We start from the raw sequence: 25,375 nt of genomic DNA on the forward strand, positions 1-25,375 counted from the left end.
TATTAGAGACACATATTTCCCTCAGATTACACAGATCCACAAAGAACTCGAAAACAAACACAATTTGATAAACTCCCATATCTACTGGGTGAAATACCACAGTGTGCCATCACAGCACCAATATTTGTGTCCTGTTGCCACAAGAAAAGGGCAACCAGTGAAGAACAAACATCATTGTAAATACAACCCATATTTATTTGTATTTATTTTCCCTTTTGTACTTTAACCATTTACACTTTGTTACAACACTGTATATATACACAATATGACATTTGTAATGTCTTTATTCTTTTGGAACTTATGTGAGTGTAATGTTTACTGTTACTTTTTATTGTTTATTTCACTTTTGTTTATTATCTACTTCACTTGCTTTTGCAATGTTAACATATATTTTCCATGCCAATAAAGCCCTTAAGTTGAAATAAATTAAACTGAGAGAGAGAGAGAGAGAGAGAGCGAGATAGAGAGAGAGCGAGATAGAGAGAGATAGAGAGAGAGAGAGAGAGAGAGAGAGAGAGAGAGAGAGAGAGAGAGAGAGAGAGAGAGAGAGAGAGAGAGAGAGAGAGAGAGAGAAGAGAGAGAGAGAGAGAGAGAGATAGAGAGAGAGAGAGAGAGAGAGAGAGAGAGAGAGAGAGAGAGAGAGAGAGAGAGAGAGAGAGATAGAGAGAGAGAGAGGGGGGGAGGGGGAGAGAGGGTGGTAACAGACTCTTACACTGGATACAAAGGCCGTCCATCAGCACCATATCAGGGTGTTGCCATTGTAACTGCCCACTGTATTACACACTCACCCCGCCCCTGTCTACTCCTCTATTATTTCTTCCTCAATATAATCTTACACCTGCTCTGAAAGCAGACAATAATGCCCTTTACAGTTTACACAACACTACAGTCACGCGTGACATGTTTGAACAGCGCTACGAGAAAAGGCCATTATAGTCCTGTAGCCAGGAAGTGGATTTGATGACAAGAATTTGACTTGAGAACCTAAGAGAAGGAGAGAGTGAAGGATGAAGGGAGATAAGGATGAAGGAAGAGAAGAGTAGAGAGTGAAGGATTAAGGAAGAGAGAGTAAGGGTTGAGGGGGAGAAGAGTAGAGAGTGAAGGATGAAGGGAGAGAAGGGGAGAGTGAAGGATGAAGGGAGAGAAGAGTAGAGAGTGAAGGATGAAGGGAGAGAAGAGTAGAGTAGAGAGTGAAGTATGAAGGGAGAGAAGAGTAGAGAGTGAAGGATGAAGGGAGAGAAGAGTATAGAGTAAAGGATGAAGGGAGAGAAGAGTAGAGAGTGAAGGATGAAGGGAAAGAAGAGTAGAGAGTGAAGGATGAAGGGAGAGAAGGGGAGAGTGAAGGATGAAGGGAGAGAAGGGGAGAGTGAAGGATGAAGGGAGAGAAGGGGAGAGTGAAGGATGAAGGGAGAGAAAAGTAGAGAGTGAAGGATGAAGGGAGAGAAGGGGAGAGTGAAGGATGAAGTGAGAGAAGAGTAGAGAATGAAGGATGAAGGGAGAGAAGAGTAGAGAGTGAAGGATGAAGGGAGAGAAGGGGAGAGTGAAGGATAAAGGAAGGGAAGAGTAGAGAGTGAAGTATAGAGGGAGAGAAGAGTATAGAGTGAAGGATGAAGGGAGAGAAGGGGAGAGTGAAGGATAAAGGAAGGGAAGAGTAGAGAGTGAAGGATAGAGGGAGAGAAGAGTATAGAGTGAAGGATGAAGGGAGAGAAGGGGAGAGTGAAGGATAGAGGGAGAGAAGAGTATAGAGTGAAGGATGAAGGGAGAGAAGAGTAGAGAGTGAAGGATAAAGGAAGGGAAGAGTAGAGAGTGAAGGATAGAGGGAGAGAAGAGTATAGAGTGAAGGATGAAGGGAGAGAAGGGGAGAGTGAAGGATAGAGGGAGAGAAGAGTATAGAGTGAAGGATGAAGGGAGAGAAGAGTAGAGAGTGAAGGATGAAGGGAGAGAAGGGGAGAGTGAAGGATGAAGGGAGAGAAGGGGAGAGTGAAGGATAAAGGAAGGGAAGAGAGTGAATGATAGAGGGAGAGAAGAGTATAGAGTGAAGGATGAAGGGAGAGAAGAATAGAGAGTGAAGGATGAAGGGAGAGAAGGGGAGAGTGAAGGATGAAGGGAGAGAAGGGGAGAGTGAAGGATAAAGGAAGGGAAGAGTAGAGAGTAAAGGTCGAGGGGGAGAAGAGTAGAGAGTAAGGCTTGAAGGGAGGGAAGAGAGTGAGGGATGAGAGGAGAGAAGTTTCTCGTTGCCTACCTGGCCTGGCTGCCTCTGCTGTCAGCTGAAGAGGTGGACTTTAGGTCCAGCCCCTCCATCTTGCAGAGTTTAGGACGGGCACGTTCGCTGGTCTTGGGCACCTGTACGTTGTCAGGACCCATGTCAGTGTGGTCCAGAGTGGAGCGACAGGAGTAGAGCAGTGTGCTCTCTGTGTATGCACTGGAGAAATACACAGACAGATGAAGTTTGATTCCGTGTTCTACACAGACAGATGAAGTTTGATTCGGTGTTCTACACAGACAGATGAAGTTTGATTCCGTGTTCTACACAGACAGATGAAGCTTGATGCCGTGTTCTACACAGACAGATGAAGCTTGATGCCGTGTTCTACTCAGAATATGGACTTAGCATTATCTTCTTTGGTGTGTGTGTCTGCACACATATGAATGTCTGCATTCTTGTGGGTGTGGGCGTGTTAAACTATTCTTGTGGGGACCAAGAGTAAACAAGTAAACAAGTAAACAAGTACACAATAGTAAACAAACAAAAATTTGACCAACTGGGTACATTTTGTTAGTCCCCATGAGGTCAAATGCTATTTCTAGGGGGTTTAGGGTTAAGGTTAGAATTCGTTTTAGGGTTAGAATTATGTTAAGGGTTAGGAGCTAGGGTTAGTTTTAGTGTTAGGGTTAGTAGCTAGGGTTAGGTTTAGGGTTAAGGTTAGGTTTTTGGGTTAAGGTTAGGGTTATGGTAAGGGTAAGAGTACAGATTAGTGTTAGGGTTAACACTAGGGAAAATAGGATTTTGAATGGTACTGAATTGTGTGTCCTCACAAGTTTAGCTGACAAGTGTGTGTGTGTGTGCCTGTGGGTAATAGTGCTCCCAGAACAGAGCAGAGCAGAGCAGGGCAGAACAGAACAGGGCAGAACAGAACAGGGCAGAACAGAACAGAGCAGAACAGGGCAGAACAGAGTAGAACAGAACAGAGCAGAACAGGGCAGAACAGAGTAGAACAGAACAGAGCAGAACAGAACAGAGTAGAACAGAACAGAGCAGAACAGGGCAGAACAGAGTAGAACAGAACAGAGCAGAACAGGGCAGAACAGGGCAGAACAGGGCAGAACAGAACAGAACACGGCATAACAGAGCAGAACCGGGCAGAACAGGGCAGAACAGGGCAGAACAGGGCAAAAGAGGGCAGAACAGAACAGGGCATAACAGAGCAGAACAGGGCAGAAGAGAGCATAACAGAGCAGAACAGAGCAGAACAGAGCAGAACAGGGCATAACAGAGCAGAACAGAGCGGAACAGGGCATAACAGAGAAGAACAGGGCAGAAGAGAGCATAACAGAGCAGAACAGGGCAGAATAGGACAGAACAGGGCAGAACAGAGCATAACAGAGCAGAACAGGGCATAACAGAGCAGAACAGGGCATAACAGAGCAGAACAGAGCAGAACAGGGCATAACAGAGAAGAACAGGGCAGAAGAGAGCATAACAGAGCAGAACAGAGCAGAACAGGGCAGAACAGGGCAGAACAGAGCATAACAGAGCAGAACAGGGCATAACAGAACAGAAGCAGAACAGGGCATAACAGAGCAGAACAGGGCATAACAGAGCAGAACAGAGCAGAACAGGGCAGAACAGGGCAGAACAGGGCAGAACAGAGCAGAACAGGGCATAACAGGGCAGAACAGGGCATAACAGAGCAGAACAGAGCAGAACAGGGCATAACAGGGCAGAACAGGGCAGAACAGAGCAGAACAGGGCATAACAGAGCAGAACAGGGCATAACAGGGCAGAACAGGGCATAACAGAGCAGAACAGGGCAGAACAGGGCATAACAGAGCAGAACAGGGCATAACAGGGCATAACAGGGCAGAACAGGGCAGAACAGAGCAGAACAGGGCATAACAGGGCATAACAGGGCAGAACAGGGAAGAACAGGGCATAACAGAGCAGAACAGGGCATAACAGAGCAGAACAGGGCATAACAGGGCAGAACAGGGCATAACAGAGCAGAATAGGGCAGAACAGGGCAGAACAGGGCAGAACAGGGCAGAACAGAGCAGAACAGGGCATAACAGAGCAGAACAGGGCAGAACAGGGCAGAACAGAGCATAACAGAGCATAACAGGGCAGAACAGGGCAGAACAGGGCAGAACAGAACAGAACAGGGCATAACAGAGCAGAACAGGGCAGAAGAGAGCATAACAGGACAGAACAGGGCAGAATAGAGCATAACAGGGCAGAACAGGGCAGAACAGGGCAAAAGAGGGCAGAACAGGGCATAACAGGGCATAACAGGACAGAACAGGGCAGAACAGAGCATAACAGAGCAGAACAGGGCATAACAGAGCAGAACAGGGCAGAACAGGGTAGAACAGGGCATAACAGAACAGAACAGGGCAGAACAGAGCAGAGCAGAACAGGGCATAACAGAACAGAACAGGGCAGAACAGAATAGAACAGAGCGGAGCAAGGCAGAACAGGGCAGAACAGAGCAGGGCATAACAGAATAGAACAGAACAGGGCAGAACAGAACAGAACAGGGCAGAACAGAGCAGAGCAGAACAGGGCAGAACAGAGCAGAGCAGAACAGGGCAAAACAGAATAGAACAGAGCAGAACAGAACAGGGCAGAACAGAGCAGAGCAGAACAGGGCAAAACAGAATAGAACAGAGCAGGGCAGAACAGAGCAGAACAGGGCAGGGCAAAACAGAATAGAACAGAACAGGGCATAACAGAGCAGAAGAGAATAGAACAGAGCAGAACAGGGCAGAACAGAGCAGAACATGGTAGAACAGAACAGAACAGAGCAGAACAGAACAGAGCAGACCAGAATAGAGCAAAACAGAACAGAACAGAGCAGAACAGAACAGAATAGAGCAGAACAGAACAGAGCAGAATAGAACAGAACAGAATAGAACAGAGCAGAACAGGGCAGAACAGAGCAGAGCAGAACAGAACAGGGCAGAACAGAGCAGAGCAGAACAGGGTAAAACAGAATAGAACAGAGCAGAACAGGGCAGAACAGAACAGAACAGGGCAGAACAGAGCAGAGCAGAACAGAACAGGGCAGAACAGAGCAGAGCAGAACAGGGCAAAACAGAATAGAACAGAGCAGAACAGAACAGAACAGGGCAGAACAGAGCAGAGCAGAACAGGGCAAAACAGAATAGAACAGAGCAGGACAGAGCAGAACAGGGCAGGGCAAAACAGAATAGAACAGAACAGGGCATAACAGAGCAGAACAGAATAGAACAGAGCAGAACAGGGCAGAACAGAGCAGAACATGGTAGAACAGAACAGAACAGAACAGAGCAGAACAGAACAGAGCAGACCAGAATAGAGCTGAACAGAACAGAACAGAACAGAGCAGAACAGAACAGAATAGAGCAGAACAGAACAGAGCAGACCAGAATAGAGCAGAACAGAACAGAGCAGAACAGAACAGAATAGAGCAGAACAGAACAGAGCAGAATAGAACAGAACAGAATAGAGCAGAACAGAATAGAACAGAGCAGACCAGAATAGAGCAGAACAGAACAGAGTAGAACAGAATAGAGCAGAACAGAGCAGAATAGAGCAGACAGAGCAGAACAGAATAGAGCAGAACAGAATAGAACAGAGCAGACCAGAATAGAGCAGAACAGAACAGAACAGAACAGAACAGAACAGAACAGAACAGAACAGAACAGAACAGAACAGAACAGAAGCAGAGCAGAACAGAACAGAGCAGAATAGAACAGAACAGAATAGAACAGAGCAGAAAAGAACAGAATAGAACAGAACAGAACAGAGCAGAAAAGAACAGAATAGAACAGAACAGAGCAGAAAAGAACAGAACAGAATAGAACAGAATAGAACAGAACAGAATAAAACAGAACAGAACAGAGCAGAAAAGAACAGAATAGAACAGAACAGAGCAGAAAAGAACAGAATAGAACAGAACAGAACAGAGCAGAAAAGAATAGAACAGAACAGAGCAGAAAAGAACAGAACAGAACAGAACAGAACAGAACAGAACAGAACAGAACAGAACAGAACAGAACAGTTTCATGCTGCCAGGCTGGCACTCCTCAGTCTCAAATAAATAACAAAATAACACTAAAACAGACAACCGTGTGGAACAACAAGAAGCATAGAAATACAGAAAGCTAAGTCATGTCAAACTCTAAAACATAGCTGCTGAATATTGAGTAATTGTACTGTCAAATGGTTATGTAACGTAAGTGTTTATCGGGTAAATGGTAGCCGTGCTGAGCAATACTTGGCTCGATTCACCAGGCTTGGGTTTTATTACACACAGATGGAACGCAAATAAATCATTATTTTACACGCAACGTTCCAATCTGATCCCTGAAAGAACGTTACTGTCATCTGCACAGAATGACATCTTTCTAAAAACAGACAATATCTAGCACTTGATTGAGTCATTTTGGATTCTTTTATTTAGTTTCCCTTGATGTTTTGAGTATTATAACTGCAAGGTACTAAAGTAGCATGTGTTTACTACTATATCCTTGGAGTATCAAGTAGCAGCTAAAGAGCTTTGCATTCTATAATAATAATACTAATAATACTACTACTACTACTAATAATACTACTACTACTACTACTACTAATAATACTACTACTACTACTACTACTACTAATAATAATAATAATACTAAATTCCATTTAGCAGACGATTTTACCCAAAGAGACTTACAGTCATGCGTGACTCCCCTTATCTATCACCAGGATATTATGAATTATCATTTTTTTTAAATGAAACATGATTTCCTCTTTCCTCTTCAATCTCATCACTTCTTTTGAGTATCAATATAAGTATAAGAAAAAGTGATAACTGTAACAAAACATATATTTTCTTCCATTCTCTTACCTGGACAGGCTATCATGAGACGCCACAGATTCTTGGCTCTCCAGACAGGCACAGCTCTCAGCCTTGTGGGGGATGCAGTCCTGGCACGTCTCCTCCTCGGTTCTCTCCAGGCCTGACTCAATGGATGCAGCCTTGTGGGGGATGCAGTCCTGGCACGTCTCCTCCTCGGTTCTCTCCAGGCCAGACTCAATGGACGCAGCCTTGTGGGGGATGCAGTCCTGGCACGTCTCCTCCTCGGTTCTCTCCAGGCCTGACTCAATGGACGCAGCCTTGCACATTTGCTTGCGGTAGTACACGTGGATGCTCTCCCGGGAAGGCTTGTTCCCCTGGAATGTTACAACCAAGAGTGCCTGCTAGAATTGGTGGTCCTCGTCCCACTTCATATTATTAAATAGGCTGTAATAACATTTGGAATATGCCATTCCAATGATATTACTATGATATTGCTAGAAATAGTTACCAATGCTATGGTTTTACTACAGTACGGCATGGTAAATAATTATGCAATTAAATGGTTTCGTTGCTAGGCAGATATACTTGTTCACTGGTAACTTTCACAAAGCTGGTTTCTCATCCGTCATTGGACGATTCACCTGGAGTATCAGGTAGTACACCTTGTAATACGATAAGCGTCACAAAATATATTTTTTAAACACTCAAAATTGTCTAAATCCCAGTGGCCGTGACATTACCTTGTTAACCTCGTGCGTGAGCATACAGCGCTCGATGCGTAGCACGGTGGAGATGTCCAGGTGTTCCTGACACATGGAGTTGATCCAGGCTGTGAAACTGTCCAACATGGCCAGGAACAACACCCAGGAGAACTTGACTATGTTGAAGACTCGCTTCAGCATGTTGTCTGGGAACAGGGAGGAAGACAACACACGTCTTTTAACAGCCAAGTCCACATCAGTCTTTATTCATTGAGACTTGTGAGTGTAACTTCCTTGATGCAGAGGACATTGTGAGTTGGGTTGAGATTTGAATCAGGGGTCGAGGCACCTAAGATGTAAACAAAAATTACATTTCCAATTCCATGTCCTGAAATGGACTTTAAATGAAATAGAATTGACCCCAACCCTGGTTTGAACTGCACCGACCTGATCCATCTGTTTTCATCTCCTCCTGGTTCTCCTCTTCCATAGGAACATGAACTGCTGGATAGAAAAGATATTGAATATGGAATGAGTCAATGGAATCATACACAATTATAAAATGATATCCCTTGCTGTGAAGATATAAAACTGTAACGCAAAAGTACCCTTCCAAACAATGACATCCCAAAATAAATTGACACACATGTTATTCAATCATTGCACCCACACTGCTCGCGCATGTCAGTGAGTGTCTGCATAGCCAGACTTTTGTGTGACGCTTGACGTGCTGCAAGTCCCGGCCTCTCCCATCTCCTCATTGGTTTTTAGGAGCATATACCCACGTGCCATCTCCTCATTAGTTTTTAGGAGCATATACCCACGTGCCATCTCCTCATTGGTTTTTAGGAGCATATATCCACGTGCCATCTCCTCATTAGTTTTTAGGAGCATATACCCACATGGGTGATTGAAAGATGAACTGAGGTTCACACTCCAGTCCAGTTGGTGGTGGTAATGCACCTTAAAGTTGGTTGCCAACCGCCATATAAAGTCCAAAGAAGAAGAATAAACCTGAAGGAGGAGAGATTCCTAGAAACCAACTCGGTTGACCTTTTATCTGTGGATTAATTGTTGGAGTAGAGGACCTTGTGCATTTCAGGTAAAATAACAACCCAATTTTTATATCACAGGACAAATTTGCTAGCAACAGCAAGCTAGCTAGCTAAATTGTCATAAATGTTTGCTTATCGACCTGTCCCCAAATTAATATAGTTGGTTCAGATTTAATTTTGATATTCCTAACTCGTGGTGTCCTGATCACGTCTGGTGTGAGGGGACATAATCAACATGCTCTCGGTGCTGCACGTGGACCCATGCGCGCGAGCGGTCTGGTCAGCATGTAAGACAGTGTGGTCTTCTCACAGACCTCATGTAAAACTATTTGGCTGAACTGAGAGACCGTACTGTATTCCAGCCACGTCCACAGTCAGTCCAGCCTTCATATGGGATGAATTGACCATGTCTAATCAAACATGGCGTTCTACCTTTCAGACCCAGGAATGCCTTGGCCCTGCCTGGAGTTGGAGCTGGGCTGTGGGGAGGAGGGAGGGAAGGAGGGGGAGTAGAGAGGGAAGGAGGGGGGACTTGGCGGGACTGTGGACTGGACACAACATGTCTCCCATTGGGAATGCGGCAAATCGTTAAGTAGGCGCTCTTGAACAGAAAAAGGGCACAACATACCCATTCATAGCTAGTCTAGGGCCTATAACGAGAAAACCTGAGAGGGTGAAACATACTGTAATACAACAAGTTCAGCATGGATGGATTGCGGCGAGACAAGGGTAAACATTGGGAGGTGAGAGGCCTCCCCGAGTTGCGTAGCGTTCTAAGGCACTGCACCGCAGTGCTTGAGGCGTCACTACAGACCCGGCTTCGAACCCAGGCTGTGTCGCAGCCAGCCACGACCAGGTGACCCATGAGGCGGTGCACAATTGGCCTAGCGTCGTCCGGGTTAGGGGCGGGTTTGGCCGGTCCTTGTCCCATCGCGCTCTAGCGACTCCTTGTGGCGGGCCGGGCGCATGCACACTAACTTCGGTCACCAGTTGTACAGCGTTTTCTCTGACACATTAGTGCAGCTGGCTTCCAGATTAAGTGAGCAGTGTGTTAAAGGAGCATTGCGGCTTGGCAGGTTCGTGTTTCGGAGGACGCATGGCTCTCGACCGTCGCCTCTCCCAAGTCCGTACGGGAGTTGCAGCGATGGCACAAGACTGTAACTACCAATTGGAAAGGAGTAAAAAAAGTACAAAAATAATAATAATTCATAAAAATAAAACATTGTGAGGTGGGGACAGGTTTCCCAGAGGAACTGCTAGCATATTAAATATCCTACGATGGGTGGGATTAGCCTGGTTTAGTCAAACTGAATGCTGTACTCACCATTGTTTCACATTTACAGTGTTCAGTCTGGTTACACCAGAAATGGAGGAGACTAAAAACCTATTATTTTCATCTGCTTTCAATGACAACTTGGGTCTTCCTGCTGCGCATCATACCTTCCTCCAGATCCTCTGTCCTTGACTTGCTGCTGCTCCCTTCAGTGTATTTCTTCCAGAAGCGGCGTTTCTCCTTGCTGCGCTCCTTCATGGCTGTCTTGGAATTGGTCATCCAGGCGTGGTAAACAAACTGTGGGGAGTGGATGTTAACAACCACACTGGTTAACAACCACACGGGTGGACTACTGATCAAACACCATATGGCCAAGAGGGACTGTTTGGCTGCTTAATTGGGACACTTACCCGTCCTTTAAGAGATTTGATTTTTAGCGAGTCTGGTTCATGTTGACAGACTTGCCATTGGTGTGCTTTATCAAAAGTCAAGCAACGTGGCTCAAATTTTGCTCACACACTCAGTTGAGTTGAAATGAGTGTAGGAAATGTGTCCGAATTAGGCAGCCAAAGAGAATATACCCTCGTCAACCAACCAGGAAAACGCTAAAACCATTGACAAAGTACACAATGCAGAGGATGAATGTAAGGGAATTTGTTTATGTAGCTGGGACCAAAAATGGCAGTTACGATTGAAGTGCCCCTAAAGATGAACACAACCCACCATTCCTAGTTTGAGAACAGGGGTTTACATTTGACTTTTTAAATGTAACCTTTACTTAACTAGGCTAGTCAGTGAAGAACAATTTCTTATTTACAATGATGGCCTAAATGATGAGTTTAGGGTTGATTCCATTTCAGTTCAGTACATTTCAGTTTACTTCCTGAAATTGACCCAACTGAAATAGTATTGATCCCAATGCTGTTTAAGACACAGTCTTAACTCCACAGAGAATTACCCTGGAAGAAAAGCCACCCACCACCACACGTGCACATCTCTCTCCCAAAGCACACACAGGGAGGAGATCTACGCCAGAAACAGAAGAGCAACACAGTTCACTGAATTTCAACTGCATGCATCATCAGCGGCCGCCATTTTGTCATGACTCGGCATCATCTTGTGAAATGGAGGCGCGGCTGTGGTATTTGAACAGAACTTTACTGACATCGTGGTCATGTATTGGAGTGAGAGGGGAAAATGCATTTAATGTCGTTAGAAAGTAGCTTGGACTGGAGTGGTCAAGGATACTCACAGCATACAAAAAGGGAAATACAAGATAGAGACCTAGTTGTGAGAGTACCTTGGCTGCCCTCATTATATACTGCAGACCAGCTTTGGGCAGCTTAATGATAGACTTTGTTAAAGCCAGCAAGGCAGAGGGGGACAAAGCAGGGGTGAGATTTAGAAGACCATAACATTTGTCACAAATAAAGGCCGAAACAAACACAACTCACGACAAAAGAATGTTAGCAGTTGGTACTTGGTTAAAAGGAGAGAAAACTGTTAAGTACGGAGAGAACAAACAACATTTGGTAATTAGACTTGTTACCTGTTTGTGACATGATCAATCACACATTAGAAATCGGTTCGAACAGAAATAGAAGCAAGCAGTCCCGTTTAAATAATCAAGAAAGAAAGAAAAAATGCACATAAAAAGACTATCCAACTGTTGTTACTGGACAAAAATCACTATTCTGACAATGCAGGACAGTGGTAAAAGGATGATTTCCTACGTTCGAACCTGAAATGCAGACTTCTTGGGCTGCTCTTCCTCATTTTTATCCTCATCTTCCTCTTCTTCACTGTCCGTCTCAAACAGGTAATAGTTACCACTTCTCACCACTGAGAGGGGAGTGAAAGACAAGGTTAAAGGTTATGCACTTATACTAGTCCACTTGTGTATTACACTGTACCAGAGTAAGTGAGTGGAGCGAAGTTGGAGCAGAGTGTACAGAGGAGCGGAGCTGGAGCGGAGCTGGAGCGGAGTGTACAGTGGAGCGGAGTATACAGTGGAGCGGAGTGTACAGTGGAGCGGAGTGTACAGTGGAGCGGAGCTGGAGCGGAGTGTACAGTGGAGCGGAGTGTACAGTGGAGCGGAGTGTACAGGGTAGCGGAGCTGGAGCGGAGTGTACAGTGGAGCGGAGTGTACAGTGGAGCGGAGTGTACAGGGTAGCGGAGCTGGAGCGGAGTGTACAGTGGAGCGGAGTGTACAGGGTAGCGGAGCTGGAGCGGAGTGTACAGTGGAGCGGAGTGTACAGTGGAGCGGAGTGTACAGTGGAGCGGAGTGTACAGGGTAGCGGAGTGTACAGTGGAGCGGAGTGTACAGGGTAGCGGAGCTGGAGCGGAGTGTACAGGGTAGCGGAGCTGGAGCGGAGTGTACAGTGGAGCGGAGTGTACAAGGTAGCGGAGTGTACAGTGGAGCGGAGCTGGAGCGGAGTATACAGTGGAGCGGAGTGTACAGGGTAGCGGACTGTACAGGGTAGCGGAGTGTACAGTGGAGCGGAGTGTACAGTGGAGCGGAGTGTACAGGGTAGCGGAGTGTACAGTGGAGCGGAGTGTACAGTGGAGCGGAGTGTACAGTGGAGCGTTCCCAATTTGACTGGAGGGCGGAGCGAGATTCCCAAAGGCTGGAGCGTTGGCCTTTTAGCCCTCTCCAATTTCGCTCGAGTAGCACTCACTTCACGAGCTCAGGGCATGCCTGGCCCAGCATGCATTTGTAGTCTATTTGTGTGCTGTTATAGCCCCTTACTTTAGCTACTGTCATGGAGTTCACTAAATATTTTCAGAAAGAAACTGATAAAACACACAGGTGAAAAATCAAGGTGATTTACAAAGATGAGGCCCAAGAGCATGAGAGGGAGTGTGGTGATGTAGTGTCCACAACTAAAGAATCATTGTGGAATCTGAAAAGACACATATCCACCTCTTAGGGAAGTTGAGAATTTTCGCAGCTTTTCGCAGCTTTTTGTTAAAAATCGTGCAACATTTCAGCGCCCTGCTATTCATGCCAGGAATATAGTATATGCATATGATTAGTATGTGTTGATAGAAAACACTCAGACGTTTCTAAAACTGGTTAAATCACGGCTGTGACTATAACAGAACGTGCGTTTCATCGAAAAGTGCAGGAAAATCTGATCACTGAAAATTGAAAAATATATCCATCTGCCACTTCAACCCATTGTTATAGCCGATCCACATTAAATGGGGCTGAGGTTGCAGTATCTACAGCTTCCACATGATGTCTAGAGTCTTGTCATTTGCCTACGATTTGTTTCTTGGTCAGACGAAGAAGAGACAGGCTTTTTCTTCAGGTCTGCGACCGGATATTTTGGTTGAGATTTTTCCAGACATCATTTCCAGACGGACACCAATAGAATTTACATCGCCTCGTGATCAATTTTATCACTTATTAACGTGTAGTAATACCCAAAGTTGCATTACAAAAGTATTTCGAAGTGTTTTGTGAAAGTTTATCGTCGACTTTTTAAATTTTAAAAAATGACGTTACGTTATAAAACGCGATTTTTTTCCGTTGTTCACACAGTGTTCATATATCGATATCTAGGCTATATATGGACCGATTTAATCGAAAAAAGACCCAAAATGAGGTCTATGGGACATCTAGGAGTGCCAAGAAAGAAGCTCGTCAAAGGTAATGAATGTTTTATATTTTATTTCTGCGTTTTGAGTAGCCCCCGGCTATCGCAAAATCTGTTGTTAGGTGACGGTGCAGTATTTTGGGGGATACATGCTATCAGATAATAGCTTCTCATGCTTTCGCCGAAAAGCATTTTACAAATCTGACTCGGTAACTAGATTCACAACGAGTGTAGCTTTAATTCAGTACATTGTATGTGCATTTTAATGAAAGTTTGAGTTTTATCAAAAACTATACGTGGCGCACTTGAAATTTCCGCTGATATATGTTCCGACCACGGGACCACTGCCCTAACAAGGTGGTGTACTTACTACGTGAACATGGTAACAGAAAGGAATGAGGTGGGTAGCTCGTGGGTCATTGTAGCAAAGTATTTATAAACAAAACAAATAATTTCTTAAAAGTTTCCTTAATTTTTGTTCTATTTTCTATAGGCCATAATTGATTTCGGCTCAATAGGCCTGGCATATTCCCACTTTCATCGAACTTTCCCTTTTGATTGGGTTATCTATCTATCTATCTATCTATCTATCTATCTATCTATCTATCTATCTATCTATCTATCTATCTATCTATCTATCTATCTATCTATCTATCTATCTATCTATCTATCTATCTATCTATCTATCTATCTATCTATCTATCTATCTATCTATATACTGTTTAATATGACATGTAACCTATTTAGAGAGTTTATATACTGTTTAATATGACATGTAGCCTATTTAGAGAGTTTATATACTGTTTAATATGACATGTAGCCTATTTAGAGAGTTTATATACTGTTTAATATGACATGTAGCCTATTTAGAGAGTTTATATACGGTTTAATATGACATGTAGTCTATTCAGAGTGTTTAATATGACATGTAGCCTATTTAGAGAGTTTATATACTGTTTAATATGACATGTAGCCTATTTAGAGAGTTTATATGCTGTTCAATATGACATGTAACCTATTTAGAGAGTTTATATGCTGTTTAATATGACATGTAACCTATTTGAAATGATGAGCGTTTCTTACAGTCACCTTATCATGTTTATACAAATACTTTAAATTGAAATCATATGGTTTGGTTTCAATACTTCAAACACAAATGGCAGGTCCAGGTAGTCACTGAAATAGATGGGTGTTGTTTGGATTTGAATGACTGGAGCAAATTCAGAACGGCAGTTGTTTTTGTGTTTAGCGAAGCGGTTGGAAAGGATGTGGAGTTCTGGAACGTCCACCACTCCATGAGAGATGAACTCACATACACACCACCGGCGGCTGGTGGCACCTTAATTGGGGAGGATGTGTTCGTAGCAATGGCTGGAATGGAATCATTGGAATGGTATTTAAACATCAAACGCATGGTTTCTTTGTGTTTGATACCATTCCAGTCACTTCATTCCAGTCATTATCTGAGCCGTCCTCCCCTCACCAGCCTCCTATGGTACACACATATATTTATGTAATGACAAACTCATATAAGATATGATAATCATCTTGAGTGTCAATAAACACATTCAAGCCTAACTTTGTTACATGTACATTAACTACAGCCACAGGAAATAGACAATATCGTATTTAAGAGGAATATTACAAGCTGAATTGCTCCAAATATGAAATCAAAAGGTTGAAGGTCACTCACTGGATGCATGGTCTACCCACGGCCTCCACCTCCGTTGTATTTGCTTCTCTCTGCTCATTTCTTTATCTGAAAAACAACCTTGATGTTTTGAATGAACAGTATATATTATGTAATCGTTGTGGGACTGTGATGTTTCTACAAACAGACGTATCGTTAAATCAATGCAAAACTTTATAGGCCGATATGGGTTGGCAGGACAAGATCATCCCCTTCATGGCTTTCAGTGCACTAGTTCCTCAAGGCCCAGAAGGCCTCTAGCCATCCCACCTTCATCCTCCTCCTCCTCCTCGTCCTTGCTGTGTCCGTGGCCTGCGTCTCCGCTCTCCTGCACCAAGCTCAAAATCCTCTCCTTCCCCCTCTTGAACTTCTGCTGTCGACTCTTGATACGGTCCATTCTGATTGGACACAGAGATAGAAGCAACAACTAATGAATCTGTACTTTGGTTTTCTCTCTGTTCTTTGGGCTGGCTAGGAGTCGGGGTGTGTGTGGATGTGTTCAGACTGGTATCAGCTTGCGAGAGCAAAAGAGAGACCAATAAAGATGGAGAGAGACAGAGACAGAGATACACAGAGAGAGAGATATATATATTCACTTATATATTCAAATTGTATGTTGTCTACCTCACTTGCTTTGGCAATGTTAACACATGTTTCCCATGCCAATAAAGCCCTTGAATTGAATTGAATTGAATTGAGAGAGAGAGAGAGAGACAGAGAGAGAGACAGAGAGACAGACAGAGAGAGAGAGAGAGAGAGAGAGAGAGAGAGAGAGAGAGAGAGAGAGAGAGAGAGAGAGAGAGAGAGAGAGAGAGAGAGAGAGAGAGAGAGAGAGTTTATACTGTCTGTCTAATGTGTTGGGATATGAGTTGGGATATGTGTTGGGATATGAGTTGGGATATGAGTTGGGATATGAGTTGGGATATGAGTTGGGATATGTGTTGGGATATGTGTTGGGATATGAGTTGGGATATGAGTTGGGATATGAGTTGGGATATGTGTTGGGATATGTGTTGGGATATGAGTTGGGATATGAGTTGGGATATGAGTTGGGATATGTGTTGGGATATGAGTTGGGATATGAGTTGGGATATGTGTTGGGATATGTGTTGGGATATGAGTTGGGATATGAGTTGGGATATGTGTTGGGATATGAGTTGGGATATGAGTTGGGATATGTGTTGGGATATGAGTTGGGATATGAGTTGGGATATGAGTTGGGATATGGGTTGGGATATGAGTTGGGATATGAGTTGGGATATGAGTTGGGATATGAGTTGTGATATGAGTTGGGATATGAGTTGGGATATGTGTTGGGATATGAGTTGGGATATGAGTTGGGATATGAGTTGGGATATGAGTTGGGATATGAGTTGGGATATGGGTTGGGATATGAGTTGGGATATGAGTTGGGATATGGGTTGGGATATGGGTTGGGATATGTGTTGGGATATGAGTTGGGATATGTGTTGGGATATGAGTTGGGATATGAGTTGGGATATGAGTTGGGATATGGGTTGGGATATGAGTTGGGATATGAGTTGGGATATGCAAAAAAAACGTGTATAATACACACTTGTACATGTGAAAAAGGACAAGTATAAGCACTCAGCTAATTATTATTATTATATTAAATCTCTGTGCGTACATCATCCATGTGGAAGGACTGTATATTATGTGTGTGTATATGGCACATATGTGTTATACTATATGTGTATATTTTCTGTCTGTAGAAAACACATGCTCTCACTGTCTCTTCAGCAGGTCCATGGACCTCTTCTCCACTTCGATCCTGGCTTTTACAGCTTTCACTATGGTGCTTTGGGACAGCTCAGCCCCTCTAACGCAACACACACAATACATCTAATATCAATTGACAAATACATTGAATACACAGTCAAGTTTAATTAGATTTTGTTTTATTTTTAATGGTCATTGTGAAAGTAGAGTAAACCAAACCAAACAACGTTAAAGTTTACCTGGAGGCGAGGATCTGTGAGGAGCGAATGTCGGCGACCACGTGTAGGAAGTAGTGGCTCATGAATACGCGTCGCTGTAGCAACAGGAAGGCAAAACAGATGCTGTCCCAGATGATGCCTGCCTCGTCGCTAGGCAACTCACAATGCTTGTTGGCCTGTTGCTCAGCTGCAACGATTTCAAGAAACGTAAATCATCAAATATTTGTTAATTCTTTACATTTTGAAGAAAGTGAAACTTTTCTCCTCAACTCCACTTCAGATTGAGTTAACATCAAGCATTTCTGAACATTCAACGGAATAATGCTTTGCAAATCCTTTTAAGCGGGTGTACATTTTCTGTCACATATCAAAACAGAGAAAGTGTGTTTCCAAAGGCATTCTGCTTTACAGTGGTGGTTGAGTCACTTACGTTTAGAATAGCCTTTTATAGTGCAGGCCAGGCTGAACAGCTGTATGAGCCAACAGTGATTGGTGACCAGGGACTTTATGTATCCACAGGCCAGTATCTGTGGACAAACCACAGTCAGCTAAAACATGACACAGCAGCAACCAATCACACCACTATATCTACTATATACTGTTGTTGCAGAATTAAAAAGAACATATTACATTGTATCTCTATGTCTGCTGCAGGCCGCTTGTTTCAGCACACTCGTTTATTTATTTTTAATAATGGACTGAACTTCTATCTATGCCTCCCCACCTATCACTGAATCCTACATCTTACTACAACCTTTAGTGCCAAGATGTCCCCCCAACTAATCTCAAATTCGGTTTGACGAATTCTGACTGTACCTAGTATTCAACAACACTGTAGCCAGTATTCAACAACACTGTAGCCAGTATTCAACAACACTGTACCTAGTATTCAACAACACTGTACCTAGTATTCAACAACACTGTACCCAGTATTCAACAACACTGTACCTAGTATTCAACAACACTGTACCTAGTATTCAACAACACTGTACCCAGTATTCAACAACACTGTACCTAGTATTCAACAACACTGTACCTAGTATTCAACAACACTGTAGCCAGTATTCATCAACACTGTACCTAGTATTCAACAACACTGTACCTAGTATTCAACAACACTGTACCCAGTATTCAACAACACTGTACCTAGTATTCAACAACACTGCACCCAGTATTCAACAACACTGTAGCCAGTATTCATCAACACTGTACCTAGTATTCAACAACACTGTAGCCAGTATTCATCAACACTGTACCTAGTATTCAACAACACTGTAGCCAGTATTCAACAACACTGTACCCAGTATTCAACAACACTGTACCTAGTATTCAACAACACTGCACCCAGTATTCAACAACACTGTACCTAGTATTCAACAACACTGTAGCCAGTGTTCATCAACACTGTACCTAGTATTCAACAACACTGTACCTAGTATTCAACAACACTGCACCCAGTATTCAACAACACTGTACCTAGTATTCAACAACACTGTACCTAGTATTCAACAACACTGCACCCAGTATTCAACAACACTGTACCTAGTATTCAACAACACTGTAGCCAGTGTCATCGACACTTACCGACAGGATGTTCTTCATGGTGATCACAAACACGTTGTAGGCGATCAGGAAATCCCAGTAGTGCAGGATGCTTTTGATTGGCTTGAGCAGCAGGTCACCCCCAAAGAGCAGGAAGTAGAAGCAGGCCACCAGGTAGCCCATACAGAAGATGGAGATGCGGGTGGTGCCCGTGATGAAGATGATGGTGAGCACGAACCAGAAGAGGTAGCTGAACATGATCACTTTCAGCATGTCCAGGTAGGATCTGGGGGAGGGAAATTCATTAGTACCTGCAGTCAAATGACCTAGTGGCCTCCTGGGTGGAACGGTATTATTATTTCTCATAATTTAATCATTAATAAACATGAATTTAAAAACCTTCAGAAAATCTGGAGTTTCTATGTCAAACAGTTTAGTTATATATCAGTCCTCTGTGATGTATATAAAGTGCAATATTGGGATGCAAACTCAAAATGTAACACATTTCAACTGGATATCTGACATGCTACAGCTGTCTTCTTCTTTGTAAGAGCCGGCTGTCACAGGGTTAACGGTCACTAGTGTCAGAACGGTTCCCCTTGTTTCAGGGAGACTATTGGGTTCCAGGAGCATAGAAAGCCTTGTTTGAGTCACTCACAGGACACGGTGGAAGGCTTGGATGGAGTGATTCTTTTTAACATCGCTGAGTTATCTGATACCAGCAAAGTGTGCAGGAGAGAGCTGTGAGAGCAGTGGGAAAACACAGGTGTTTGACAATGTGTTATCTGTGCTCCACTTTGAGAAGGGCTATCCGATCGCTCAATTAACTCACCTCACGGCAAAATTGGAGGAGGAGTAACCCAAGGAATGTGTCTAAATTGACTCATTAATAAGTACTTTGGAGAGAGACACAGAGACAGAGACAGAGAGACAGAGAGACAGAGAGACACGGAGACAGAGAGATACAGAGACAGAGACACAGAGACAGAGAGACACAGAGACAGAGAGATACAGAGACACGGAGACAGAGAGACACAGAGACAGAGAGACACAGAGACACAGAGACAGAGAGACACGGAGACAGAGACAGAGAGACACAGAGACAGAGAGACACAGAGACAGAGAGACACAGAGACAGAGACAGAGAGACACAGAGACAGAGAGACACAGAGACAGAGAGACACAGAGACAGAGACACACAGAGACAGAGAGACACAGAGACAGAGAGACACGGAGACAGAGACAGAGAGACACAGAGACAGAGAGACACAGAGACAGAGACAGAGAGACACAGAGACAGAGACACAGAGACAGAGAGACACGGAGACAGAGAGACACAGAGACAGAGAGACAGAGACAGAGAGAAGCACAGACAGACAGACAGACAGACAGACAGACAGACAGACAGACAGACAGACAGACAGACAGACAGACAGACAGACAGACAGACAGACAGACAGACAGACAGACAGACAGACAGACAGAGACAGAGAGAGAGAGAGAGAGAGAGATACAGAGAGAGAGACAGACAGACAGACAGACAGACAGACAGACAGACAGACAGACAGACAGACAGACAGACAGACAGACAGACAGACAGACAGACAGACAGACAGACAGACAGACAGAGAGAGAGAGAGAGAGAGAGAGATACAGAGACAGACAGACAGACAGACAGACAGACAGACAGACAGACAGACAGACAGACAGACAGACAGACAGACAGACAGACAGACAGACAGACAGACAGACAGACAGACAGACAGACAGACAGACAGACAGACAGACAGACAGACAGACAGACAGAGAGAGAGAGAGAGAGAGACACACAGAGACAGAGAGAGAGAGAGAGTGGAATGATTTGACCTGAATGCCATGTAGTAGACGGTAGTTCACCAAATGACTCTTCCCTGATGACGAACGTTGTCTAAGATCAAACGACTCATATTGTCTCCCTGAGAAAAACACAGGCACTTTCACACATAGGCATTGCTCATTCTCAAGTAACAGGTTTTGAAGCCTGATCAGGCACAGCCTGTGTACCAGACCTGGGCCTGGCTGGTACTGTGTAGCATAAAGGCTTTAGCTCGTAAGGATAACTCATTTTCAAGTCACGGGTTTGAATCCTGAGTCATACACAGCCTGTGCACCAGCCCCTTACCTGCAGTGTATGAAGTCTGGGACGGGGTTGTGTTGACTGAAGAAGGCGGAGTCCAGGTCCCTGCAGATCTCCATGTTGTCACCGGCCAGGAGGTGCACGGCTTCCTCCTTCTCCTCCTCAAACACCTGTCTCTGCAGCGAGGCACACAGCAGCAGCATGAAGTCATCTACAGGAGACGGGAGAGGAAAGGAGGAGGAGGAGCAAGAGGAGGAGGAGGTGGAGAAGGTGAAGGAAGAGGAGGAAGAAGATGAGGAAGATGAGGATGAGCAGAAAACAGGAGGATGAAGAAGAGGTGTTGTCACAACCCAGTCCCAAACCCAGTCCCAACCCCAGTCCGAATCCCAGTCCCAATCCTAGTCCCAATCCCAATTCCAGTCCCAATCCTAGTCCTAGTCCTAAACCCAATTCCAGTCCCAGTCTAAATCCTAGTCCCAATTGCAAATCCAGTCGCATCCCAATCCCAGTCCTAATCCTAGTCCCAATTCCTGTCCCAATCCCAGTCCCAATCCCAGTCCCAATCCAAGTCCTAGTCCTAAACCCAATTCCAGTCCCAGTCTAAATCCTACTCCCAATCCCAGTCCCAATCCCAGTCCCAATCCCAGTCCCAATCCCAGTCCCAATCCTAGTCCTAGTCCTAAACCCAATTCCAGTCCCAGTCTAAATCCTACTCCCAATTCCAGTCCCAATTCCAGTCCCAATCCCAGTCCCAATCCTAATGGCAAATGCTCAGTCAATGGTTTCACTCACAGAGCAGGAACATTGGGTTGGGCTTGGTGTGGAAGTCAGGGAAATACAGCCACTTGATGACGTTGGAGTCTGTGGAGGATGAGGGGAACCTCCATGGGTAGTCTGGGGGAGGAGTTTAGTAAGTTTTCTCCTTCATAGACGCTATTGACTCATGACACATACAACAACTCTGATTTATAAAACATGATCATTACGCAGTGATGAAATGATGACCTGTGTCTTGAGTACTGAAATACCAAGGGGTGACATGTAGACAAAAGATAACGGCTGCAAGAGGGGAGCCTTGGATTGGTCAACCCACCTTTGCAGGCGGCCGGGGGAACGCCAATGCAGACGAAGTACTGGAAGGTGAGCATGCAGGCCAGGAAGCAACAGTACTTGGGCCAGGTGTCAGCGATGGCCTTCCGGCGCTGTTGGTAGATGACTGCGATCAGGCCGAAAGCGTGGAGCATGGCGTAGAAGTCCATCCTCTGGCCAATCACGTTCACCGCCAACAGTAAGCATGTCTGACGATGCAATGATAATGTTTAGGAACATTTTTACTCAAGAGACTTTATATTGGGTTTACAGATTTAGGATCTTAGTTTGTGCCAGTTTGCTACAACAGGAAAATGATCCTGCAGCAAAAGGAGATGTGAATTATTATGTTGATTATAATTAATGGACATTTCTTGTAGGGGTTGATAGATTTTTCATAAGGGAAAAGCAAGTCTGAAATGTCAAAGTTAAAATTGCAAACTTCAGAAGCATTTTTGAAGCCTTTTTAAACCTCAAATACACAACAAGTTTTATATTTCCCGAGTTCATAAGTAGGTATTATGGCTCAGTCGTAATTCCATACAATGTAGGTGACTCAACAATTACTTTGACGTCCATGAAAGGTATTTCAAAAGAGAGATATAGTGGTAAATATTCCAACTATCACACAAGTAAAAAACATAATAAGAGTGTATTTGCGAACTCAACAATGACATGATATCATACCTCCAGGCCGAACTTGTAGAAGAAGTAGTTGATGAAGTACTTGGCACCGTTGACGATGCTGTCGTCGAGGTGTTGCCGGGTGATATCGTGGAAAATGGTTCTGGTGACGGGCGTGGAGAGCTTGTTTCTCATGCGGTACAGGTCCTGATGGCGGTAGATGGTCACCTCGAACGCCAGCAGGGCCAGAATCAACAGGTTGTTCTGGATGGAGATGGACACAGGACAGATAAATGGGTCAGGGTTGAAATGACAGTGTATATAATCATGATTTAAACATGGGCACCACTATGAACAACATTGATCCAACCAAAGAAATCCTATTAAAGTCCTAATTTCAAAATGTCTAACTCCTAATTCTATGGGTCCATCCAATTGTTTTCAGGCCATCTCCAAGGATGAAGGGTAATTTGAGCACTAAAAAGGGCAGTTAGGGAGATGATACCAGTGTATAATATAACACGGTTACAGTAGTTTCAGTTATATGTGAGAGAGACAGGTTGCGTAGATGTGTGTGTGTGTCTGCGTGTGTGTGTGTGTGTGTGTGTGTGTGTGTGTGTGTGTGTGTGTGTGTGTGTATTTGTGTGCGTGCACATGCTTCATATGTGCCTATGTGTGTGTGTGTGTATTTGTGTGCGTGCACATGCTGCATATGTGCCTATATGTGTGTGTGTGTGTGTGTGTGTGTGTGTGTGTGTGTGTGTGTGTGTGTGTGTGTGTGTGTGTGTGTGTGTGTGTGTGTGTGTGTGTGTGTGTGTGTGTGTGTGTGTGTGTGTGTGTGTAGGCAGGTTCCCAGGGCACCTCTCCTCCTCTCACCCTCAGGTTCTCCAGTAGAGGGGAGAACTTGCGGAGACCCACCCAGTTGGCTGGGTCCACAGGGGCGCTGTAGAGCAGGGAGTGAGCCATCTCACTCCTCTGGTTATCCGTGTAGTTCAGAGGCTACAGACGAGAGAACAGGAGTGTCATTAACGTCCTGAACCAGTACAGGCTAGCACAACACAGGCAAGGAGCATAATGATACACAGATACATAGAGATACATAGAGATAAATAGAGATAAATGGAGATGCATAGAGATGCATAGAGATACATAGAGATAAATGGAGATAAATAGAGATACATAGAGATACATAGAGATAAATGGAGATGCATAGAGATATATAGAGATACATAGAGATAAATGGAGATGCATAGAGATATATAGAGATACATAGAGATAAATAGAGATACATAGAGATAAATGGAGATATATAGAGATACATAGAGATAAATGGAGATGCATAGAGATATATAGAGATACATAGAGATAAATAGAGATACATAGAGATAAATGGAGATGCATAGAGATAAATAGAGATATATAGAGATACATAGAGATAAATAGAGATATATAGAGATACATAGAGATAAATAGAGATATATAGAGATACATAGAGATATATAGAGATACATAGAGATATATAGAGATACATAGAGATAAATAGAGATATATAGAGATACATAGAGATAAATAGAGATATATAGAGATACATAGAGATAAATAGAGATATATAGAGATACATAGAGATACATAGAGATACATAGAGATATATAGAGATACATAGAGATACATAGAGATACATAGAGATATATAGAGATACATAGAGATACATAGAGATACATAGAGATATATAGAGATACATAGAGATACATAGAGATATATAGAGATACATAGAGATAAATAGAGATATATAGAGATACATAGAACAGAAACATATAGGAAAGAAAATCTTGGAAAGTTGAACATAATGTACATACAGCACCCCCCCTCCACAAACACACACCCCCTGTCCACCACCCGACACTCCCTGAACATAATGTACATACAGCACCCCCCCCACTCCACAAACCCCCCCCCGTCCACCACCCGACACTCCCTGAACATAATGTACATACAGCACCCCCCACTCCACAAACACCCCCCGTCCACCACCCGACAGTCCCTGAACATAATGTACATACAGCACCCCCCACTCCACAAACACATACCCCCTGTCCACCACCCCAACACTCCCTGAACATAATGTACATAGAGCACCCCCCCACTCCACAAACACATACCCCCTGTCCACCACCCCAACACTCCCTGAACATAATGTACATACAGCACCCCCCCACTCCACAAACACATACCCCCTGTCCACCACCCCAACACTCCCTGAACATAATGTACATACAGCACCCCCCACTCCACAAACACACCCCCCTGTCCACCACCCCAACACTCCCTGAACATAATGTACATACAGCAACCCCCCACTCCACAAACACATACCCCCTGTCCACCACCCCAACACTCCCTGAACATAATGTACATACAGCACCCCCCCCACTCCACTCCAAACACACCCCCTGTCCACCACCCCAACACTCCCTGAACATAATGTACATACAGCACCCCCCCACTCCACAAACACATACCCCCTGTCCACCACCCCAACACTCCCTGAACATAATGTACTACAGCACCCCCCACTCCAAACACACCCCCTGTCCACCACAACACTCCCTGAACATAATGTACATACAGCACCCCCCCCCACACAAACACACCCCCTGTCCACCACCCCAACACTCCCTGAAC

The 25,375-nt window shown here is 44.2% G+C and overlaps 1 pseudogene; it reads right to left on the minus strand.

Annotated features, from left to right (window-relative positions):
• Nucleotides 1-25,375, minus strand: part of LOC123991386 — a 174,209-nt pseudogene that overhangs the window by 16,033 nt on the left and 132,801 nt on the right.

This window comes from Oncorhynchus gorbuscha, linkage group LG12, assembly GCF_021184085.1.
Source record: "Oncorhynchus gorbuscha isolate QuinsamMale2020 ecotype Even-year linkage group LG12, OgorEven_v1.0, whole genome shotgun sequence".
Lineage (NCBI taxonomy): Eukaryota > Metazoa > Chordata > Actinopteri > Salmoniformes > Salmonidae > Oncorhynchus > Oncorhynchus gorbuscha.